The following is a 19,772-nucleotide window of genomic DNA, read 5'->3' as shown; positions in this document are numbered from 1 at the left end:
TGTTTGGGAGTTTGTCCAAAATGTGAAATTCCCACTGCTGGCAATGCAAATCCCACAGATGGGCTATCCCATGGGAGGGGTTGTGCGTACTTTCTTATTGATGGTAACTTCGTGGTTCGTTGGGTTTTGATGGCAGCTGGAAACACCATAACACATGCTTTGCGGTTTGACTTGACGTATTGTCTAGTGAAACACATTGGTTACCACCTGGGCTGTGGACATGTCATCTTCCAATTATGTTGACTGTAGAGGCTGTTGCTGCCAGATATGCACCATGCTTGTTTTCCATATGCGACCTCTCCCTCTGATTTGTCGACTTGCTGGCTGTGCTTAGCCCTGCCTAACCCCACTGCAGTCCAAATGAGCCAGGTTAGCAGAAACCCAGAGTTTGAAACAGTCTCAGTAAACCCGGCTCATTTGACTGAAACAAGGTTAAGAAGCAGCTCAAGAAGATAAGGTCCCTAGTGCCTCTTTCTTGATTGTCTTTGCTTTCTATCTTTCTTTTTTTCTTTGCCATGATTAAGAAAGATCAAGATGAATCTACTCTTTCTTTTAAAGCTTATTTATTTACTCTCAACAGAAAATGCATATAGGACTGGAAGAGGTTTTGATCTTTTGAATGAACGAAACGGCTACTTTTTTCTCCCTTGTTAATTTTTTATGTTAACATCAAAATTTTGAAAGCAATATTGCAGCTGTTGAAATGCATCAGCATGGCAGTGGCTTTTTCTACTTACTTGATGCAACAACTGCTTTTCCTTCATTACTTTTTAGAAAGGATTTTGGTAAATAACAATTATAAACTCATTAGTCTCATTCTAAATAGAGCAGATAAAAGGATATTTCTTCTGACAAGGATGCATGTAGTAAATGACTGATAGATGGAGTTTAGAAGAGGTTTTGGTTGAGATATTTCATAGTAATTAGGCTACTCAAGAAAATAATTTACTCCGTCTTATTGATGGGAAATTGGAAGCTTCCATTCTACTAATCTATTATGTAATACACTCAGACATGTTGATTGTGAGATTTTGTTTCAAGTGTTTTGTCTAAACATCTATGATTAAATTGTGCAGTAACGAGCTTAATGACAACCATCGAAAGAGATGACTCTTTGCAGGCCAGATAGAGTAAGCAGAATGGTTTAACAGTCTGGACTCTTGCAAAATTAGCAGAAACTGACTCATGCAACTAGCATGAGTAAAGGGATGTTTAAAAAATAGAGAGGAAAAAGGTTTCTTGTGGAATGTGAATCTGTCTTTTCTTGAACTTTGCTGGATTTTAATGGCTTTGGATAGGCCCAAAGGAGAGTCTTCTCATATTTTGATAATTCTTCATGCTTTTAAAACATACCACAACAACACCTCTGGGAAGTGTAAAGTCATGTCTAGTCATAGAGTAGACACACAGTAAACGGGAGTGATAAAATATTCTGCAAAATATCTAGCCAGTGGAGCCAATTGTTGACAAGGAGGGAAAACATTTTGTGAGGGGAAAATAGCAGAGAGACTATTTGAATAAACAGGTATAGGGGAGGGAGCTGCGTGCCTATCTCTGGAAGCAGATGATGAAGTTTAAAACTGATGGCTGAATAACAGAGCCAAGTCCATGCCAAGCTCGGCATTTCTGGTCAAGGAGATTCATGGAGCAAGAAGGGAGTGTAAACTCAAGCTGCAGGCACAACCTCAATGCAGTTTATTAGCACATACTGCTAAAGGCACAGTCAAAAGAAAGGTCCACAAACTCATGCTAATTTTTTTTAAACAACTTGGTAGATTAGTTTTGCACATATGTGTGTTTGAGTGATGGTGTTATGCAAGATGCCTTTATCATAAGGTAAATAAACAACAACCCTTTTCTTAATTTTAGCCATTGCTGACCTTCTCTGCGAGTGTATGTTCTTGTTTAAGAGGATTGTTTTTGCTCTAGTCCTTCCTGTCTTCCCTTTTCAGAGACATCAACATCAGCTGTGTAACTGCTTGTTTATACGCACAGTTTCTTGACCTGGAACAAATATTTTCAAGCTTTTATCAAAGTGATGGAAAGGTCCCCAAAGCCTTAATGGATTCTGAAAACTCGGATCAATGACTTCAAACTGTAACTTAAAGATTGTGGACATTTCTCCCTGAAAAAGTTACTGAATAATGTTAAATGCTCTTAGGAAAAAAAACTGACTCTGCTAGAACATGGAAGCAGACTACATTTCTTTCTGTCTGAGAAACTGGGAATTTTTGGGCGCTGGGGAGAGAACTCTAAATGAGGAAAAACTTGAAGTATTTTCCATTCAACATCACAGATGTTTTCATACTTTTGTCTTTCTGATTACATTTTTAAAATTAGCTATTTAGGTTTTTAGTCAATTTTTATACAGTTCTGTTTAGATGGTACTAGGGAAAAAAAATCAGGACTTTTCAAATGTGTAAGTTACAGAGGGTCTGTTTGCCTGTGATTAAACTGGATTCAGCTAATGAATAATCAGTGTGCTTTGCAGGATGCTTGGAGTCACCGTATCCTTGATTTGAGAAAATCGTGTCTGGCAGTGAAAGGCGGGGTGCCAGCAGGTCTTTAAACTCCAGCTCCTGAATCCCCTTTGCTGCCCTTCTCTGCTCTGGGCTGATAAAGGCCCTGCTCTCCGGAGCCCCACAGCTCCCAGTCCCGCTGGCACTGGGAATGCCACTGGATGGCAGCATTTTCCCATGCAACTCTGCAGAGAGGCCGGGGAGATGATCTTTAAGGGAAAAAACGGTTTAAAAAAAATAAGTGAGTGGGGAAGGAAGAAGAAACCATGTTGGAGGTTGCCACTTTGAAGACCAGCATGCATCTTCGCTTCAGTGTAACTTATGCAAATCTCCTTTGCAGTATTTGCCTCTCTTCTTTTAATTCCCTTGCAGATAGGATACATAAATTGAAATGAGGAAATCAAAGGCAGGGTCTGACCTTATTTTTTTCAATGCTTTTCTAATTAGCGGATCTATTCTAATGTTGGAATCTGGCTCATGTCTCTGAGATGATGAGCAGTACTTGTGGGTTTTCTCCATCATCTTTCTTTACCATTATAGCCAGTACTTTTTTGGCTGTTCGGGCTTCTGCCTCAGAAAGCACCTACCGACTGTCAATTTGCTTGCCCCCATGGTTTGCTCAGCCATTTATATGCACGAACTTTAACACAAGCAACTTAATCAATTTCCATCAGCTATTGGGTTTACCTTGTGAATGACGTGACACCTTCTCTCCCACTTTTGGCACGTACAGAGGGCACCATGGCCCTCCTCTTTCTCTGCAGTTTGGGAACAAACACCTCCAACATGTCCTGCTTCCACTCTCCCCTCAGATGTATTGCAGGGCATTACCTAAGATGACTTAAACCCCTGACTTAGGGTCCCCAGGAGGTGGTCCATGGCAGCAGTTCCTCTGTGGTCAGTTCCTGGTTTGCCTTCCAAGGCTGACCCAGCTGCTTCTGCCCAGCTGCATCTAGCTTTTCTGTAAACTCCCCATCAGGTTGTGAGTTGGAAGGCAGCATACAAAATAGGAGAGAGCTCAAGCTAGTAAGCTTAACAAAGGATCGTCAAAACAGGCTGTCATAAACTCTGGGGCATGATATTCCACTGAAGATTTATGGAAAGAAATATATATAACCTACTGTTGTCAGTTAGTTGTTTGAACAGATTAGATAGAGGGTATGCAGGTGTATGTATAGATAGATATGCTTGTATGTATAACTAAAAAACAATGGATCATGTACACTGACCCAGACAATGGGAAAATAAGTAGCCTCAGTTAGCAAAGTCTCATGCTTCAGAGGTGTTCTTTTTTTATTATTATTTATTATTTCTCTGCATCTTCTCGTAGTTGGGAAGATGTAATTTGGTCTAGTCCAGCAGGGGGAAAAAAGGCAACATTCAGTCAGATCAGCTCTGCTGGCCACAACGTGAGGTGGAAATGGCTGTGGCTAATCAGGGATAAGTATTTCAGAATATCTACTCTAGCTTAGACCCAGGCTAACTCATTCACGACTGCTTGAGCAAAACTCTCTTGCTTCTGTTTGGAGAGCTGGAGCTCATGGTCTGTTTCAGTATTACAGAAAAAGCTCTTAAGCTGTTTTAAGGCCTGTCGTTTTGCTTTTCTCTTGTTTTGTCTCCCCCCACCCCTCACCATGGCCATCCTATGCCTGAAAATATTTAGTGGTAGGCAATGTGGTTTCATTTGGGAAAGGTTAGTGGTTTAGAGGAATGGCACTGTTTAGTTCTTCAAGGGGAATTGGAAGGTCAGAAAGGGGACATAAATTGTGCTTCCTTGCAACAATTTTGGTTTGATTTTATTAATTTTTCTGTGTTCCTGTAAGTTAGCTTTGGCTAACCAATCTCTGACACCACAAGTGTACACAACTGATAGGTGTCTGCCAAGCATTCACTCCTTTGTTGTCTCAGAAACGCTCTGTTTCTTCATCATGAATACCTACCCTAATTTTAAAGAAAGCTCTGCACACACTGCTGGTTTCCAGGTTATGCTATTCTGTCTGCTGTGGAGAGCATTCCTAGCATTATTGCTGAGCATTCAAGACTGTCAGCTTACATGTCTCAAGCTCCTTTTATTTTCTCCTTTCATCCTCTGACATGTATTTGGTCTCATTTCTTTTCTGTTTTCCTTTGCTTTCCCTCCAAAGATATGTATGTTGAACTGGCCAGAAGTTATTCTGCTCCTGACCTTATCTAGGCAGCTATTGAATCACAAATACCAGAGAGAGAGAGCGCTGCAAATACCGGCAACAGTGTGCCTCTCACTTGATCATTAGGAAGAAGAGAGAAATGAGTAACATAATGGTATGGGTACCGGCTTTAAAAGCAAGGAGGCTGCAATGGATTTCAGGCATTTTAAAAGTAAAGAACAGCCCAGGATTGTTTTTTATAGAAATGTCACTTGTGAAAAGAGAAGCCTTTGAATGATGTGTTTGTTGTGCTCCTCAACAACAACACAGAGAGCTGGGTGACACTGTTGGTGGCCCTCAGTTCCTTAAGCACTGCTGGCCAAATAAATGCCACCTGTGAGGATGCTCCTGTGCCACGGTAGGCACTGGCTATTGCAGGGCTATTGCAGGGCTTGACTTGCCTTCTGAGAGACCAAACAGCTGATTTCTGAGGAAAGCAAAGGGAAGCTGACAAATCTCGGTCATTAAGGCAGCTTAATGTGTCCTTGGCTGTTGTGCCCTTAGAGCGCGGTGGGCTGCTGGAGGAAAAATTAATGATGTTTTGGCTGGGCCATTTATAGAAGTGTGGTTTGTGGTGAAAATAAAACACCGAAGTAACTGTAAGAAATGTAAAACTGTGGAGTTAAAAACATCTGCTGTTGTCTGTGTAGTGAAAACCCAGTCTGTGAGGAGAAAATAAAAGATACTGATACATTCTTGTCTTAAAGGTTGCTGTTGATATTTAGTGATCAAAATTAAAAGCTAGTATACTGGATATTTTTAAAGAAAAATAAATTGTGCTCTATATAGATAAATATATCATCATTCCTATCAGCCACAATACCTTATAAAGCAGGTAAATTTGCTCACAATTGGTTAAAGACTCCTTCCCCTCTCCTCCTCTTCCACCTATCGTCTTGGGGAGGTGTATATAGCTGTGTCGCTTGTAAGGCCACACAGGGAAATTTTAAGCACAAAAGCAAGTGACCTCAAAAAAAAAAAAAAAAAGACTATAGACTTCGATTATAGCAACATAAGTTCAGATCTCTGAGATAGCTAATGCCTTACCCTGAAATGATGGTCTGTACATACCGTCAATACTGTCTAGACATTGTACATTAAGTACAAGTGTGAAATGATTCTAATTTTTGAAGTGGACTCCTCTGCTGTTAGAGTGACCTGCTTTCCACCCCACAATTCAGACAAGGTAACTGGCATGTTTTTGTTCACCTGGTTGCTCTCTACTGGGTAGGATTAGAATAGTCCAACTTGGCATCATATTCATAGCCTGCAACTGATGGATCCACCTTTGATTGATGGTGTACAAGGGGTTTGGAGCAGGGCAAAACTGGGTCCATGCCCGATGTGAGTGGGAGGTACTGAGCAGCCTCAAAGCACGTTGACTGGTGTAACACCTCAGCAGGGCTAGGTTTATGGCACTGGCTACTGAATTATTGTGACCCCGGTTTATTAGCCAGGTAATCATGAATGTGATGATGTCACCTGTTATAAAGCAGTGTGGGGTAGCTCCTTTGTTTTATCCAAATGAATTATCAGCCAAGGTACGGGTGTGATGGTACTTAGGCAGAGACTGGTAAAGCACTTGTATTTGTTTTATTTATGCCTGTTCTCTCTGTGTTTTGTTTTTCTCAGTTTGTATGAGACAGAAGCAGAAGAGGCAAATATTCTTAAATAGTAGAAAAATGTAAACAAAAAACTTACCCAGTATCACCATACTTATACTGCTCACTTGGCTCTCTGCTTTTTACATCTACGTGTTTAATTTTCTACATCTAAGCATATATACCTTCTAAAGGTTTTCCAGGGTAGAAATCCTATTTACTGGTCTTGAACATATTTCCACTCCTGTTTTAATAAATAGTTATGCTAGCAAACATCCTAACATACAGACATTGCAACCAGAAGTCACATCATTGTTAGCAGAATAAAGACAAGAAATATAAAGCCTGAACAGGAAAGCAATGTCACAGAATTTACAACTTGCTTCCCCTCATCTCCACCGCTTTTTTTAAATAACAACAACAAAAAAAAAACCCTCATGATTTTTATGGGGCCTGACTCATGACTTTGACCAAGCAAAGGAAATGACACTGGAGCAGGGAGGAGCTTTTCTCATAGCACCATGTCCCTGGAGTCCAGGTATCCTTGTCTACCAAGGATGCTGCTCTCCCCTTGCAGCCACCTTGAGCCCAGTTCCAGAGCCTGGCAGCTCCCAGAAGCATTCACAGTGTACAGCAGAGGTGATGCTACAAAAGCAATGCCTTGTATTCCTGATCTTATTGCTAGATGGTGCTCTTTGCATCTAGCACATGCTTTTCTAGCCTTTTTGAAAGCATAAACTCAGTCAAAAAAGTATAAGGACTGAAGTGATAGCTGACCTGTCACTTTTGTGCAAAGGCGGAGAGGTCTTTGCAGTCCCTTTACAGCACAGCTGTAGTCTGTGCCTGAGAGTAAATCAATAAATGCACAGATGTAGTAGCAGGCACAAATTCTGTGACTTACTTTCAACCTCTGTTTGCAGCCTCGGCAAAATCCTGTAACGGCCGATTTTCCTAACTCTATCGGCCTCGCTCCTTTGGTCTCCTTGTGAAAAGTGAAGAGAGGGGGCTGGAGCTTGCTGAGAGAGGTTTGTAATAGGGGAATGTGCCTCTGGGCAGTGTCTGGGAAGCAGCTACAACTGCAGGCTACTTCTTGTACTGCTCTCCTTGCGGAGGTGCAGCAGCCAGCCCCTGTGCAGCTCTTCAGAAGCTGTCCTAGAGGTAACGGTATATGATAAAATATCTTTTAGCCTCACTTGGACTCATAAGCCTGCAATAGCTGTCGGTGACTAGTGAGAGATAAATTACATGTTTTTCCAGTGCTGTCCTTTATAACAATTATGTCTTACCAGTGGGAGGAAAGGGAACAGTTAAAAGTGTCCCCTTTAATCCCAAAAGGATGGTTCATTTCCTCTAACTACCGCACTTGCCAGTAGCTCTGTTCTTCTTCCCTCAGCCTCCCTCTCTCCGCTCCTCTCTTTCCCCTCACCCCATCCCTTGGCAAAGTTACCTTTGCAGTCATGGCCTGCTCATGGCAAAGATTAATGGTTTATTGGAATTTTCACACCTTACAGGAGTGTGGCATATATTCTTATGAATTTTATTGCAATGTACCACAAGTATATAATTTCATTAAACTGCACATGTCATGGTTATTTGCTGTTATTCCCTAGACCTCTATATGCAGTTTTATCAGTCTCAAATGGCAATGAAATAAAAAAAAAAAAAAAAAAGGAATAAAGTCTAAATACATGCAGAGGGGTCAAGAGACCCTATATGCTGACTACAACAACAAATTTATCATCTTATTTATGTGTGGATGGGGGAAGGGAGCAATTTCTTCACTGTATTTTAATTAACTGTGTTTCACTGCATGGTAGTAAAGATAATAACCATAACATTAGTGCCACTACTACGCTATCAAATGCTTGTCACAGCCTAATATTCTCCAACAATATAGCTTCACAATGGAAACATGCACAACAAAGGAACAGCTTGTTTTATTAATTTACTAGGGCTCTGTGTTTTTGGAAGACCAGTATGTATTTCTGGGAGACTGATTAAAATAGAAAGAAGTATACATGATAGAGAATAATATTTTTACTGGTGTGGGATTCATTTAACAAAAGTGTTCCTTCAGGAAAACAGAACCAAGATGCTAATGTTATACCTCATTTATTGCCAGCATATTCAGTGACATTTCATAATGTACATCTGTCAGCCAGAGATATAAATGAATGAGGTGAACCATGCAATTTACCCTCAGGAAGTTCCATTAGAGCCCCCAAAGTATAATATTTATGAGGTCAGAATCAATTAATCAGATAGCTGTATTTGCTTTTCAGCTCAGCATGCTCTTCTGCACCAAGCTGTTGCATTGAGAAAGTCTTTCCTATTTGGTAAGAGGAGTCAGTTTGTATGTACTGCATGTAGTCTGTTTTGTAAATCAATTGCTTTCCTCACACAGCTTATACTCAATATAAATACAAACTAGAAGTTAAGGGAATGCAAAATAAATCTCTGTCAAAATACATATCAGAATAGAAGACTTGTATATCTCCTGCTCATTGCTGCAGCCTACCCCCATGCAGATCTGTTGAAAATGAGAAAACAACCTGCGAGAAAACGGTACACCTCAACCAAAGATAATTCCAGTAAACAGAAAGTATTGTGGGGGAAGGAAGAAAAAAAATAGTTAATTTCAAAAAGTTGGAAACTACTGATTTAATCAAAGGAACTCAACTTTATGAAGAAAACCCACAGTACATTTTGAGATGTGTTACCAAAACGGTTTTCCTTTGCAACCATGTTCTGAATGCTTGTTACTTTGATTCCCCCTTCTCGGTTTGACTGACTGATTGTTTGCATGTGGGAATGCGCGTGGTATCATTTTTGTTGTAAATTGCAGTCGTTTCCTGGGCTATTTTCAGATGTCTTACAAACCGCTCCTGGCACTGTGACACCGGTGGAGAAACAGGCTTTTGACTCTGCCAGGCAGCTACGTTGTTTTAGGGCCGGGCTCCTGGGAGGTGCAGGTGCACTGCGGTCCAGCTGAAACACCATAGACGTTCTGGCTTCTGCAGCGTGCTCGCTGCCGTGCTGCCTGCCAGGCGTCAGCCTGGCCAGTGCCCGAGGTGTGGACTCTTGGTTTCTAAGACGTGGAGTGTTTCTTGTGAAAAGATTTTCAAAACTTAACTGTGAGTTACATCTGGGGAGGTTTCACTCTGCATACGGAATGAATATTGATCATATTGTGATTTTCTTTCTTTTTTTTTTTTTTTGGTAGACAACAGATGCAAAAGATAAATTTTGGTTGTAAAATGTGTGTCAATATGTTTGCACTGTGATAACTGATGCCAAGATGTGAGCCAGCATTTCTTAGTTTCTTTGAAAAAGAATTTATTTAAGATGGTTCAAAAATTGCCTGTTATCTAATAAAATGACTTTTCTCTTCCCAGAACATTTCTTGAGGATGAAAGTGAAAGGAAGGGCATATCTGAAATCACTGATAGTCACCCCTAGCATGAACTGGGAAAAAAGTCCCAGAACAATGCTTTGCCTTCTCAGCCTTTGAGGAAAATCCATAACAAATAATGTATTTTGTATGCAGAGTTTCCCATTTTATTGCTGGGAGATGACTATCTCATACTTCTTCAGATACGGTTTTTTGCTCTTGAAGAATGACGATGGTAAGAAATAGTTGGGATTGTTTTCAACCAAAATTATTGTCAGAAAATGCTGATATATCCCCAAACTGATACACCCCAGGGTGAAAGTTATGGGCAAGGGAGGAAGGAGGTCTGAGGTCCCCGTGTACCGCATGGTCCTGTGTTTGTAAGTGCTCGCTTCAAAAATGCAGAGCAATGGGCAGCACACATCGGAAAGCCAGGAGAAGGCCCAGTTTGGAAGAGGAGCTCGAGTCTGAACCTTGTGTACCTAGGGTAAGTGCACTCAACTCACCAGATACCTACTGGCCAAATGGAGAGGAGAGGGGGAAGTATGAAGTTTAACAGTTTTAGTAGCTGAGTGTGACAGAGAGGTATCAGCCATAGAAGAAATCAGTGGTCTACTTTATCCGAAATAGAGAAAAGCAAGTTCAAGTACTTGTTTTACAGAAGTCAGTGCCAGTGACTTGAGTGCTGCTTCCTCCATTCCCAAGTGAGCATCCCAACCATCCCTTAGGGAGTTTCTCCTTTCTTTTTGGGCTCCTGTGCATCAGAAGGAAACAAATGACAAAGCCCTGAAGCATAAATCTGCCCGCCCCTGAGGCAGCAAAAAGTAGAGTTAGGTGTTAAGGTATTCTCCTCTGTGGTAGACGTGACTCTTTTTATCAAACAGCTAGCTTATCAGAAAATGGAGTATTTTTTTAAGCACTATGTGTGCAGAGTCTGATTTGTGTATGTTTATTCTCAGTACCTAGTTGTATCAAGTCACGGTGAACATCAGTGTGTTTCTGTCTGCTTGCTTTGCTTTGACTTTCTTTAGGCTAGTGAGCATTGTTGACGGGGTATCATTGACCAGCTGGAATTCATGATGTTTTTCTGCTTTGTGATTTTGCTACTGAAGCCTTGTAAACAGAGGGCAAACACTTTTGGAACAAGAGTGAATACCCTTGTTTGCATATAAATGAGTATTTGTATAGGCCCTTATTCCCAGCATTTATGCAAATACAAACTCATACATGTGAATGGGTGTGGAAAAGGGAACAAAAAACCAGAATCAAAATGAGAGGCTGGATTCATGAAAATGTTTATTTTCCACTATTTGTCCTGCTCCCTTCATCTCTTCTGTCGGACAAGGGTTTCAAAAATTGCCCACACCAAGTGTGAGAGTGTTTTTGGTATGAGGCTTTCTGACGTGACCAGCAAGCAGAAGGAAGGAAGAAAGAATAGCTCATCTCCATGGAGGAAATGTCATGTAACTATTTCCAGTCCAATACTCCAAGTTTTCCTGCATCATCTACCATTGTAGAGCAACTTGGGGGACCAAAATCATTGATGATTTTAGAACAAGACGAGGAAGTAATCGCTTTCTTGTCAGGAGTATTATTACAGGCTACTCTATGCTAGTAGATAAGGCAGTTTAGACTTTGTCCTCTTTTCCTGAAAGTGGCATAGTACATTTCTTATCTGTACAGGTGAACTCTCCTTCTGCAGCCAGCCAGGACTATCTCATCCTCCTGTCCACTGATACAGTCCCTGTCACATACTACCCTGCACCATGTAGCTGGGAACTGTCTGGGATCCTGCTAGTGGGCTAGGACTCAGGCTGCAGAGTGGTGCCAGGGGTCAATACACTTGATAACTTTTTTACTGATAACTCTTCTTCCAAAGTGGAGCAAGAGCAACAGAATTATGAATTAGCAAAGGAATAAGAGAAGCAACAAATGACTACATCTAGTATTTGCACAATGCTTCATGGCAAGACCTGAAGCAAGTGAGGTAAGGGGTTGCCTCTTGATTTAGTACAGATCCTTCATCTCCCACAGGACCACTTCTTGGAGGCCTCTTTTAGACTAATTTATATGTGCCCCCCCTAGGTTTTATGCACATTTATTATGGAAGCATTTAGTTTCTCTTATCTAGGCCTGCCTTTTAGAGTTCTACTTTTGAAATTTTATCTGGTTTATATTTTCATGTTAGCATGTGCAGCAATTAGTTACTGAGATACCACCATGGGATTCCATCCAGTAAATGAAGATAATGCTTCCTCTGTTTAGATCTATTCCCCTTTACCATATCAAAATCCCCAGTTTGCAGTTGATATGTCCTGTGACTGGAGATCAGATGTCCATTACTCATGTATGCTGTGACCCCTTTTAACACTTAGAATTACTGGTTAGCTGCTTGCGTTACAGCAAAAGCTATGACAGAGTCACCTTCTCAAATGTCCTCCAGAATCCCTCTTGCAAACTGCAAATAGTTCCTGGTGGCTCCTACAGAGCCTCTCAAGCTGTATCTTAAACTAATATTTGGCTTATAAATGACAAAGAGGAGAGGCAAAAATGAAACCTCTGTAGAGGGGGAGGAAGATAGGAAAATCTGATCATGACACATTCTTTAAACAAGAACCCAGAAAAGTTAAATGATTGTATTTTGCTTGACTGAGAAGATTTATGATCTTTGTGTAGAAGGAAATCTTAACAAGACCTTGAAAGTCAGGTAAGAATAGTATTTCTCATTTTTCATCCTGAACAAGGAGAGCAGTGCTAGAAAGTTTGTGAAGGTAAGAAAAGAAAGAAGAAAGCAACAAAGTTATTTCAAAAGAACATATTTTTGGCCATCTGGGATAGGAAATGGTATCACAGAAAAGGAGGATCTGAAAATTGAAAATCAGATAATACATGACAGCAAGCTGAAAAGAGAAGTCAGGGAGTTAAGAACAATCAAGCAAACCCAGGGAAACTAGTTACTACATGCAGAGAAGGATGCTGAACAAAAAAAGATATTACTCAAAGGTTCTTTTAAATGAGAGTAACAAAAAAACCTTTTCTACATCCAAGGAAGTGAGAGAATAATAGGGAAAATATTTCTATGAATAAATAAACCAAGGTAAACTCTAGGACAGAGAGGTCCACTCTGATAATTTTGTGGGGAATATAATTCATCTGTCCGAATATTGAAGGCATTAATACTGTAAGGGAGGATACCAACTCAGTCTTAGTGCTACTGAGGATGGTCTAGGGGCTCTAGAAAAAAAAAAAATCAGGAAAAGAGCATATAGTCTATCCGATACAATGAACATGGGAGAAGGTGCCTGTGGGTTTAGTGTTCTTCAAGCGGTTTGGTAGTGAAGTAGAAAGCCAGAAGAGTGCCTTTCCCTCTCAGTGACTTTAGAAGAGGCACATAGATATGTGGCTTTTGTATCGGAGCCAATGTGTACCTGGCGCAGAGTAAGCCTAGTCTATATATACAGTCTGCAAAAGACTTTATGGATAAATGTACCTCTGTTTATCTAAGATAATCCCGAAAGCAAAGTACAAGGGAAGTCCTATGGAAGTTGTGCAGAAAGTTTGTGTCTCTTTTCAGTGAAACATACATCTTAGTGAAGTCTGTCAAAAATCTACTGTAATGAGATTAGCATATGATATTGTTAAACTGAAGTAAACCGGTCCCCCTTATGCTGATTAATTTGAATTGGGATGTAAATAGAGCTATGTGTTTTCTATACAGGGAGGTGAGTTCAGATTAGCCTGTAGTTTGAATTTATTCCGTGTTCTTTAATAATTTGCTAAAAGAATGGCCTTATCCCAGATTAGCTTAATTCTCTGTGAGATAATTCCATGGCTGAAAAAGCTTGTATTTGAACCAGTATTTACTTATTTTTTCAAAAAATTAGACTACATATGAGAATTTCAGTTGTCAGGGGTCAAAGCAGGGTCAGGAACAATGAACTGATTTATTGCTGCTCTTCTAGTTGAAGATAATGTGGAAGGATCTTAGTAGTCTAACGAAGGTTTTTATAAAGACAGCTTAAAGCCCATCAAAAAGTGATGGTGAACGGAGTTAAATCCCGTTGGCGGCCGGTCACGAGCGGTGTTCCCCAGGGCTCAGTTTTGGGGCCAGTCTTGTTCAGTATCTTTATCAATGATCTGGATGAGGGGATCGAGTGCACCCTCAGTCAGTTTGCAGACGACACCAAGTTGGGCGGGAGTGTTGATCTGCTGGAGGGTAGGAAGGCTCTGCAGAGGGACCTGGACAGGCTGGATCCATGGGCCAAGGCCAACTGTATGAGATTCAACAAGGCCAAGTGCCGGGTCCTGCACTTTGGCCACAACAACCCTATGCAGTGCTACAGGCTTGGGGAAGAGTGGCTGGAAAGCTGCCTGGTGGAGAAGGACCTGGGGGTGTTGGTCAACAGCCGGCTGAACATGAGCCAGCAGTGTGCCCAGGCGGCCAAGAAGGCCAATGGCATCCTGGCCTGTATCAGAAATAGTGTGGCCAGCAGGAGCAGGGAAGTGATCATGCCCCTGTACTCGGCACTGGTGAGGCCCCACCTCGAATACTGTGTTCGTGTTTGGGCCCCTCACTACAAGAAGGATGTTGAGATATTGGAACGTGTCCAGAGAAGGGCAACGAGCCTGGTGAGGGGTCTGGAGAACAAGTCTTATGAGGAGCGGCTGAGGGAACTGGGGTTGTTTAGCCTGGAGAAAAGGAGGCTGAAGGGAGACCTCATCGCTCTCTACAACTACCTGAAAGGAGGCTGTAGCGAGGTGGGTGTTGGTCTCTTCTCCCAAGTAACTGGCAATAGGACGAGAGGAAATGGCCTCAAGTTGCGCCAGGGGAGGTTTAGATTGGACGTGAGGAAAAATGTCTTTACTGAAAGAGTGGTTAAACATTGGAACAGGCTGCCCAGGGAAGTGGTTGAGTCCCCATCCCTGGACGCATTTAAAAGACGTGGAGATGAGGTGCTTAGGGACATGGTTTAGTGGGCCTGGTGGTGTTGGGTTGATGGTTGGACTCGATGATCTTGGAGGTCTCTTCCAACCGTAATGATTCTATGATTCTATGAAAAAGTGCCATTATTTGATAGCTGGCTGAATGCATTTATTGTCCTGTAAATAAAATTGTTTATTAAGCAATCAGCTAGGTTTTCTGAGTGTTATTATCACCAACCGCTTTTCCTTGAAATGAAACTGGTTTTAATAAATATTCTCATTCCAGGACTATCTATCCTTTTGTTTTTTTAATGTTTACAGCAGCAGAACCTCCACTGAAATCTAACAAGTTGCTGTATTTAATCTGATGTAACTAGGAGAATGGAATTGAGCTTGATGTCTTGGTGTGTGTATCATCTGAGCCCTGCACAACTTGCACCCTTGTGTAATGCATCAAAATTTGTCCTGCTAGATAAATCAGGAGTGAGGAGAGGGGAGGAAAGACATAATAGATCTGATGTTTCCAATCTGCATATCCAAATGCAGGATCACTGTGCTGGACTGGATTTATATACCAGAGCTGTAGCTGGGTAATCCAGAAGGTTGGTGCACCTCTTCTCTCTCTCTCAGTATTTTAAAAGAGAAGCTGATACCAGTGCAATAATGCCTTAATAAAAAGGACAGTTAATTATTTTTGACAAAAGCAGGGGAGTGGGGAAGCTTCACTGCAAATGGTTTTTAACACTTTTGGGTTCTGCTGAAACAGTAAGCCCTCTCTATGTTTGTATAACATTCCTGACTGAATACTGCAGCCAGTTAGTATCAACTCTTATTGGCCACTGAAACTTTTTTTTAAAATGTAAAATGCTTGGAAAATCTTGCAGAATAGAGATCTTTTGAGACTTATCATATACTATTCATTAACTGGTTCATTCTTAATTGCTGGGTTCCTTACCTGGTACTGTATTTTTAACCATTTCTTAAATAAACCTAACGTCCTGCACCAGCAACTTCCCCTTTAACTTGACTCGTAATGTATATTCTTGTATGCTTTTTATATGTATTTATTCCTTTCACAAATCAAAACAATTCCCTTGGCTTTCTAATAAGAGTAAAGGTTTTAACTAGATGGAGCTTAGAAACTTGAGTTCATTAAGACTCTAGGTGTGGATTGTGTCAAGCTGAATCTCAAAAGGTTGATTTAAACTGTTTACAGATTACTGCTTCAGCTTTAAGCTGAGGTATAATGTTCATAGACCTAGCCTCCAGCTCATGAATGGAGCCTGGTTCTCTCTCCTTTTACATATGTTGAGGTGTCCCTTACCTATAGCGATGGCTCCCCCAATTTCCAAGGTGATTATATGCAGAACAAAGCGGGTTTTGGAAAGTGTGAAACCAGTGGGATCAGACCCTTGGTGTTTTGCTTTTTGTGCAGCCTCCAAGTGTGCCACCTGCTTCCCTCAAGCTCTGGAGCCTGGAATGTTACAGCATTGCACAATTGAACTGAAAAGGGCTGGGCGCAGGTAGTTTTGTGGATGCTTCAGTGGTACCAGCCACTGTGGATCACTTTGTGGTCTCTGTATGTTGTCAGAGCAACACGTTGCCCAATTTGTGTTGAAGTCACGTGAGGAGGAGGACAGCACAGAAGCCAAGAGGCAATGGGGCTAGGAAGCATTTCCTGCAAGCTTTTTAATCTGGGCTATGTGCTGCAGCCTGGGGAGAAGAGTAAATTGCCAGATGGTACACTTGTCACTGTCTTGTCCTCCTTACCTGTCTGACATGAAGTCTTTGCAGCTCCTTGCTTCCTTGATGATAGGCTCCTTTGATTTGATCTAGCGTGTTTTAAGGGAGTAGGATGTCTGGGGGGTGTGGTGTGCACACACCAAAGAGCTGGGCTTTGGTGAACCGTGTTCAGCATCATAGGGGTATGTGTGTGCAGTGCCTTTGCCCCTTGAATAGCAGCTTGTATCTGAGTCAAAATGCTGGGACTTTGATAGGTAATGCATTGTTTTTGTCACCGATGTATGATCATTTGCAAATATCAATGTTGCAGTATCTATTCAGAGTGTAGTTTCAGAAGCTTGTTGTGTGGAAATCTCCTTTTCCCTCTGAGGTTCTCCGTGATTTTAAGAGGAAAGTTATCTCAAATGGTTCCCTGTCTGAGGGAGTTCTGGGGTCTGTTTTGGAGAGGCGAGAGTATAAACATTTCTGTTCAGACTTCATTCTTGCTGCTGCTACAAAGATGATAAAACCTTGTGTGAAGGCTGGGGCGCGATACAGGGTTCAGAGGACTGTATAGCAAATAGGAGAATCTTTTTTTTCATGCAGGGACTAGTCTGTTGAGGCATACTGTGTAGGGACATGCTGATGCTATTAAAACAGCTTTTAAATTCATGGTCAAGAGGTTGTAGCACCTTACAGAAGCTTGCCAGGCATTAAGTGCGGCTGAGGGGCTGCTGCTCCCCACATCCCATGGCAGCTGAGGCTGGCTGTCCTCACTGATCCTTCAGTGAATGTCTCTGGCTGAGTACAAAGTGACCCTTCTGTTTATGGCACTTAGGTTAAATTGGTCAGGTTCTTTTTTATCAGACATGGAGAAGGAAAGACCTGAAAGCATGCTGAATGGTGATTAAGCCTTGCTGCAGAAGTTCAAAGAATCTTAGCATTTAAAATAAATCATGTGAATGATGTGAGTGGTCTCCAGCCTTTCCAAACTTGTAGGAATAAAGGCCTGTGTGTGCAGTGACTAGAGCAGGGGGCTCTGGTTCGTGGCTCAGTCTGCTGTAATGCAATCAAGAGATATTAATCACAGACAAGCCAGACTGGATGTGTTTCAGGCATCCGTCTAGCCCATCCCTCACTAATCAGTTCATAACACTCTCCAGTGATGGGGATTCCACATGTTAGACAGGAGTTTGTAGTCTGGTCCTGGATGATCTGCCCGTTTTACTCTTTTCCCTTCCATCTTTCGGCATATTTATTAATTTTTCCATGCCAGTATTTCTGTCAGACATTGTTGCCGTTCTCAATCTCTTGCAGGGCTGTTTGATCTGTATATGATTAGAGTAGAAGGAAACCCAGGGTACATGTTTTATATAGTGCAAAACAGCTCAGTGCGCTTTAGTGGTCAAGATCACAGAACTTTTTTTCTAAACAGGAGGAGGAAAAAAAGGAAGAAACAAAATGAAGTAACCTTGCATTTCTTTTTGATTTCCTTGAAATGCACCCTCAGAAAGGGTAATAGTGGTCTTAGTGTACATAGCTACCTTAAAATAAAAGAAAAAAGAAGACACATTATTTGTAATCCTTACTTTACACTTGGAGTTGGATGACGAGTATTTCAAAGTGTGTTCTGTCAAAGCTTTTCTGACAAGCAATGATATTTGCTGTGAATCTTTTAAACTTCAAATGATAGGAATATTTAGTAAATTAATTCATTTCAAAAGATTAGAATTTCACCACAGATGGTTTTTTTTCTGCCTTATTTCCCTTGAATCTTATAATTGCATCTCTCTCCTGTACCTCAACACGTTAATAATCTTCCTTTGCTTTCATCACACTCCAGTAACTTTGGTTTGTTTTTATCAGCTGCTTCTAATCCTTTTGGCTTTCTTTACTTAAATCAGAAATGGAAGCTTCTGTGGCAAGGTAATATAATAAGTGATAATGATATGTAATGATGCCTTCATTCCCCTTTTTCCTCACCTCCCCCCCACTCTAATGAATATTAATGTGTGACATTCACATGAGAGCAACAGTAAACAAAGAGCACATGTATAAAAAAAAGGAAAGATCTTTATATTTTGCTGAGCTTTCTTATTGCTGAAAAGATAAATGCTAGATTAATGCTGGGCTCTGTGTACATGCTCAAGGAGTGAGATAGAAGACACTAGAGATTAAGGGCTGCAAGACGATGCTCATCACCTCCATAGTCTGACCTCCCATATAGCTGAGATTATATTGACATTCTTGCAATAGCCCGGAGAAGGTGGTAACTGGGAACATGTATTACATTTTTTCAGAGTTGTCTTTTCTTGATTCCCGTCCTGGAGAGGACAGCTGTACTCACCAGTAGGGCATTTCCAGCACCCCTCGGGAGCACTCACTCTGCAGCAGGAGAGATAAACACCAGCTAAGGTCAGCTGTGTTTTGGTGCCAGAGTAATTGGCAAATCTATCTGTCACAGAAAAAGCAGCGGTACCCTTTGCCAGTGAGCACCTTGGAGGCAATACAAATCCTGCTGGGGCCCTACTGGGTCCATCCTGGGACCTGGATGGGTCCCTGACTTCTCCTTTGGTTTTGCTTCCATTGTCTTCAGCTTAACTTCTCCTTTCTGTCCATCTTTTGTGAATTCTCTGGTGATTTCAGTGGGTGGGTTGTTTTTCCTTGAGGGAAGGGAATTTGCCTTTTCCACTTCTCTGTGATAGGAAAAATAGTTCCCATTTTCAAGCCATGGGGAAATATAAGAACAATTAGATAGGAACACTGAATAACCTGTATATCACAATAATCTGGGACTGTACTAGGTACAGGCAAGGTTGTTACAGCACTTGGTCTTATTTGTGGGTGTGACACAACTGTACTTCTTTTTCTGGTGGCAAAGCACTGGCTGATGGTACAGAAATAGGCATTAAGATATGGGGCAAATGAATTATTTCTCAGAGAGGGATGCCCCCTTCCAAGCATGTGAGACACTAGCAGTATTGCTCCTCTGAGCAACAAGAGCTGCCTCAGCTTCTCCTTCTGCCCTTTCTGTGATAGGAGAAGGTAGACCTCAGCTCTTTATTTCTGCAGTCACAAAATTTTAGTTTTATGTATATTGCTGAAAAGCAGTGAACCAACCCTGGCAATAATCATATTCTACGTTGGCACCCCAATTCCTGGCTGAAAATGAGACCCAGCACTTTTGAGAGGTGAAAACTAAAGGAAAATCCTTTTTCTCCCCCTTTAAACTTCATATTAGTATAAAGGGTATTGAGGACTGAAAAATGTTCATGCCAGGTGACATGCTTGCTCAGAAACTCACTAACCCTTTGAGAGATAGAAGTCCTGCTATGCTCCAGATGTTCTTTGTATCTTTGCTTTGGCGAGAGCTATTCACCTGTCCCAGGAATAAATTCCTTAAGGGAGAAAGAAAGACTTCTTTCTACAG

This window comes from Pygoscelis adeliae, unplaced genomic scaffold, assembly GCF_000699105.1.
Source record: "Pygoscelis adeliae isolate BGI_AS28 unplaced genomic scaffold, ASM69910v1 Scaffold186, whole genome shotgun sequence".
Taxonomy (NCBI): Eukaryota; Metazoa; Chordata; class Aves; order Sphenisciformes; family Spheniscidae; genus Pygoscelis; species Pygoscelis adeliae.
Note: the sequence above shows the minus strand (reverse complement) of the source record.